We start from the raw sequence: 5,178 nt of genomic DNA on the forward strand, positions 1-5,178 counted from the left end.
ATTGTAAACTAAAGAAGGTCAGCTTCATACTTAGAAGTCGCGGACTCCTCAGAGTTTTATGCAGCAGCAAGGTGTCATGAGGATAGCTAGCCCACGACCCCGGGCTCCATCTCCACCACCAGGGACCTCACGGGCATAACGGTGGACACCATGGAACATGTGTCCAGGCTCTGTCCACACGCCCCCTCTCAGATGTAGAAACCCCACGTTGGTGCCTGGCCCACCCACAAGAGGACAGACCCAGCCTGGATACAGGATGGGGTAGGGGGTGTTTATGTAGAAAATTGCAGGGGCCCTGAACCCAAAGTGTGTTCTAGAAGCAGGCAGTGTGTAGCTCTGCTCAGTGGCAGTGTCGTAGCCAACGAGGTTTGTCCGAGGCGAGATTTTTGCTAATTGCAAACTTTTCCCAGTACCCCGCCATGACGACTTGCCACATGGTCGGCATTGGCAATTTTCGACGGTCCCTACGGGGACTGAATAATATAGTTTTAAAAATAAATAAATAAAATAAAATAAAGAAGTAGGCAGTGTTGTGCACTGTAGTGAGAGAGTGCACTGCCACGAGGGCAGGTATGTGGCTATAAGAGGGCTAGACTGGGAGCCGCAGGGCTTATGCCCCGGTCTATACCTGAGGCCCCAATCACTGTCATTTAAGAGGCTCAGTGACTCTGGCTGAAGAGGATACTGCACAACCGCATTGCTCACCCAAAACCTACCTCACTCTCTTCTACACCACTTCCTCAATCCCTAAACCCTCCTGCTTCTCTTCCCTGCAATCCCAACAATTCTGCCTGGCTGAAAGCTTTCTGTTGGCTGCGCCCTCTTGTGACACTGGGCCTGAAGGGAGCACATTTGAAAGCACTGTGCTCTCCATCACATCTATCCAAGAAGAACATGGATGGAGAAGGCCTTATTTCTGTCCTCTTTCCCAAAGTCGACTGGGCTGAGACGCAGGATCCTAGACGTCTGACCCCATGCTAGCCACTAACCAGCTCTCCTTAAGCATAAGCTGACCATTTTTCTCTGGCTATTGCTCCTTTTTTGTTGTAATTTTCTTTCGTACTTTTCCAAACAGATAAGTTATTGAGATCCACACAGAAGTTTTTTTTTTTTTTTTAATTTGGAATAATAAAGCAAGGCATTTTTGTTTCTGGTAAATTGCGCCCTGCCATACATTATTCAAGCTTGGGATCTCCAGTGATGGCAACTGCATTTACAGGTCATAAAAACACTCAACAGAAACACTTCCAGTAAGGAGTTGTTGTTTCTTTGTTTTCTGTCTGAAAGTGCTTTTTCCTTCAAAAGAAGCAATACTGATTCTCTTTTGGCAACTTATCCCAGTGATGTTTAATGCCCCACTTCTTTGGTTCACCTGAGTCTCCCCATCAGAACAATGAGGTGATGGGGATAGAGCAGTGGTTCTCAGTCCTTTGGGGTCTCAGAAACCCTTTGCACTCCAGAATTATTGAGGGGCCCCAACGAGCTTTTGTTTATGCAGCCTACATCCATCCATACTTAACATGGATACATGTTCTCCAAATTTTACCATTGCCAACAAATACATTCCGCTGTGTTTCTTGAGTTAGCAGGCTTGCTTCTTTTATTTTCAAGAAAATGTACACATGCTTCCCAGTCTGAATAACTATAGTTTATCAATTATTCTTTCAAATAAGAAAAGTATACCATGAAAAATGTGGCTAGTAACTCAAATGACCACAGAAGTGCTTTTCCTAGAGGCAGCCGACACAGAACAGTAAAACATCAGGCACGCAAGGGTAAAGATTTGATAAAAAGAATAATTTGCACTGCTCCATCAAGAACACTGTTAGATCAAACTGGCTTTTTTTCCTTACACTGTGAGCGTATGGCCTTGGAACGTGCTAAAGCACCAGCAGTTTTACCCGTCATTGCTTTTGCGCCATTGATGCAAATGTGAACACAGTGAAAAAGCAAATAATGTGTAGTGTTATTATGAAAATAGTTTTAACCTCACAGACTCCCTGAAAGGGTCTTGGGAACTCACAGAAGTCCACAGACAACACTTTGAGAATCACTAGGCTCGATTATTATTTGGGTCTTTTCCAATTCTAACATCTTATGATTTGGATGTTTGTTTTTTATCATATAATTCTTGATTCTAATGATTTTGTGGGTTTTACTCTTCTTGCCTGTATATTCTTTCTCTTCAAACCTAATTAACCAGACACCACATCGCTTTACTTCCTTTGAGTGAGCTCTTTTTTCATTTCTCCTCACACCTAGTCCTCCTCTCTGTAGGAACTGCTCTGCCCAGCAGTTTCTATTAATATGGTCTCTCATGATGAGTTTCCTTTACTCTCTCTCACTCATCCACAGTATTTAAGGAATGTTTGCTACGTGCCTGCCACTGTTCCAGTCAGTGGGACACAATGATAGGACTGGAGCTCTTCTTCTCAGAAGGGCTGTCTCCCAGCAGAAATATTCATGTAAGTAGAGGATTACAATGGAGAGTTTGAAGAGAAGACTGTGCTACTGTGGCCCAGAAAGAATCAATCCCATTAAAATGGTGTTCCGTGATGACAAACGGAAAGGGTGTATTCTGGATTTTACCAACACCTACATCTTGACTAATAACTAGATAGCCTTTCTCTGTCTAGTATCTGCACACAACAAATAAAACCATTTCTAGAGGGGTTTTCAGCTCAGCACATTAGGAAGATGAGAAAAGGAGTCCCTAAAAACAACTGAACCCACAGTAGCTCTCAACCCTGCCAACGTCTTAGAATTACCTGTTGTGCTCTGTTTAAATATGCTGTTTACATGCTCTGAACCCCTCCCAGGGATTCAGATTTAGCTGGCCTATGGCAGAGCCCAGGCATCTGTTTTTTTTAAAAAAGCTCCATGGTATTTGTCACCAGGGTATGTACAGCCAGGTTTGAGAACCAATGTGTTACAATGAGATGCATAGAAAGTTTTATTTGCTAAGGAAATGCTAACTGATGTTACAAATAAGACAAAAAATGTCAGTGACAAAACAGACAGTACTCCTGAGCAGCCAGGGCTCTCCTTTAAGTGCTGAGTCAGGAATGCTCCTTGCATCTTGGGGCTCTACCATGTTTAATACATGGCTTCCAGATTTAACTAGGGAAGAGGAAAAAGAACGGAGATGGTGCATGAGAGGTACGTATGGGCGAGGCATAAGTAACACACACCTCTTCTGCCCACATTCCGCTGGCCAAAACTCAGTTGCTTGGGTCCTAACTGCAAAGAAGGCTGGGAAAATTGGTGCAGTTGTGTGTGATGTTGAGGAGGAAAAGGAAACAGATTTGGTGAATGTCTAGACAGTTCACAGAGATGCTCACATCCAAATAACTCAGAGAACATAGACGTGTTTCTGCAAATACACTGCAAGTAATAAACAAAAAAGGTAGTAAGGGGAACCTTTTTAAAACATTTTTAAAGACATGTAAACCAATCACAAAGGGCTTAAACAAAACAAAACAAAAAACCGCAACATATATGAAACAATTAGAAGATTAAATGCTGACTAGATGTTTGATAAATATATTACTGAATTTTTACAGATAAAATGACATCTAGAATATGCTTCAAAAATAGTATGGATACAATGGAGGATCCAGATGAATTAAAACTGGCCATGAAGTGATAACTGTTAAAGTTGATCATGGGAATACTAGTCTATTTTTACAGATGATCAAAATTTTCCATAATATGTCTTTCTAAAAAAGAGATAGTTATGAGTTCTAATCGTAGTGTTCAGCCCCTTTTCCCTGTAGAAGTGCTGCCAGGCCTAACTACCTTTGACCTAAGGAACAGTTCCTTTGCTGATCTATTGAGGATCTTTTCTGAGAAGTACAATTTCTCCAGGGCAATCCTTTATTTCAAAGCCTTTGTAACTAAGTCTTGGTCTTTACTTATATTTTCCCAGCATACAGTCACTGAGTCACCTGATTTCTGTCTTTGTTAACTCAACACTGTCTGTAAGGGCCGGGCGTGGTGGCTCATACCTGTAATCCTAGCACTCTGGGAGGCTGAGGTGGGTGGATCGTTTGAGGTCAGGAGTTCAAGACCAACCTGAACAAGAGCGAGACCCCGTCTCTACTAAAAATAGAAAGAAATTAGTTGGACGACTAAAAACATATGGAAAAAATTAGCTGGGCGTGGTGGCGTGTGCCTGTAGTCCCAGCTGCTTGGAAGGAGGATCACTTGAGCCCAGGAGTTTGAGGTTGCTGTGAGCTAGGCTGACGCCACAGCACTCTAACCTGGGCAACAGGGCGAGACTCTGTCTCAAAAAAAAAAAAAAAACAACACTGTCTGTAAGATGCTGGCGGGGGAGGGGGGGGTGCCACAGCTCCCTGCCTCCCTCTGAGCCCCCCCTCCCCCCACCGTGGCAGCATTCTTTCCATGAGCAAGCAATCCTCCAGGAAGGACATTTCCCAAACTAAACTCTTCATTTTCTCCTTGAAACAAAAAGCTGAACATACCCCACTATCGTCCTTGTGCCATGTGTCAACACGCCCCCTAGAAGCAGAGCTTGAAAGAAAGACTGTGCTTCCCCTAAGTGGACACATAGGTACTGCAGTAATAGGGTATTGGGCAGGGGGGAGGGGGGCGGGTATATACATATATAATGAGTGAGACGTGCACCGTCTGGGGGATGGTCATGCTGGAGACTCAGACTTGTGGGGGGAGGGAGGGAAAGGGCATTTGTTGAAACCTTAAAATCTGTACCCCCATAATATGCCGAAATAAAAAAAAAAAAGAAAGAAAGACTGTGCTCCCCTTTATAAGTAATGCTGGTGAGGACAGCGTGAGGCTTCACGTGTGTGGTGAGAAAGTCTAAGCACCGGTGTTCCTTATTCACGCTTCCCCTTTCCTTCTTACTGAAAATGACATCAGTAGTCGATGTATTCTCCAGCCCCAGATCCTCTCAGCACTCCCGATTCCCAGGACGTACCTTTAACGCTCTTCCTAGAAGGCTCTTTCCCCAAAAAGTCTCCCCTTTTCCCCGGGGGGCTATTCACCTCTAACCATCTTCCATCGCCTCTTCCCTACGTACAGTCAGACTCAGACCCAGAAGTCTGACTTCTGCTCAGTGCTTCACACTCACTTTTTCTGTGGAAACCCAGCTTTCTTCTCTCTCCCCAACACCTTTCCCTTCTTCCCCATCTTCCCAGA

General features: G+C 44.0%; 1 non-coding gene across 1 annotated transcript; it reads left to right on the plus strand.

The window, feature by feature from the left end:
* Positions 1–332: 332 nt before the first annotated feature.
* Positions 333–473, plus strand: LOC142874140 (U4 spliceosomal RNA). The gene has a single exon (XR_012921965.1). It is a non-coding gene; the product is annotated as a U4 spliceosomal RNA (small nuclear RNA).
* The last annotated feature ends 4,705 nt before the right edge of the window (positions 474–5,178 follow it).

Source organism: Microcebus murinus, chromosome 11, assembly GCF_040939455.1.
Source record: "Microcebus murinus isolate Inina chromosome 11, M.murinus_Inina_mat1.0, whole genome shotgun sequence".
Taxonomy (NCBI): Eukaryota; Metazoa; Chordata; class Mammalia; order Primates; family Cheirogaleidae; genus Microcebus; species Microcebus murinus.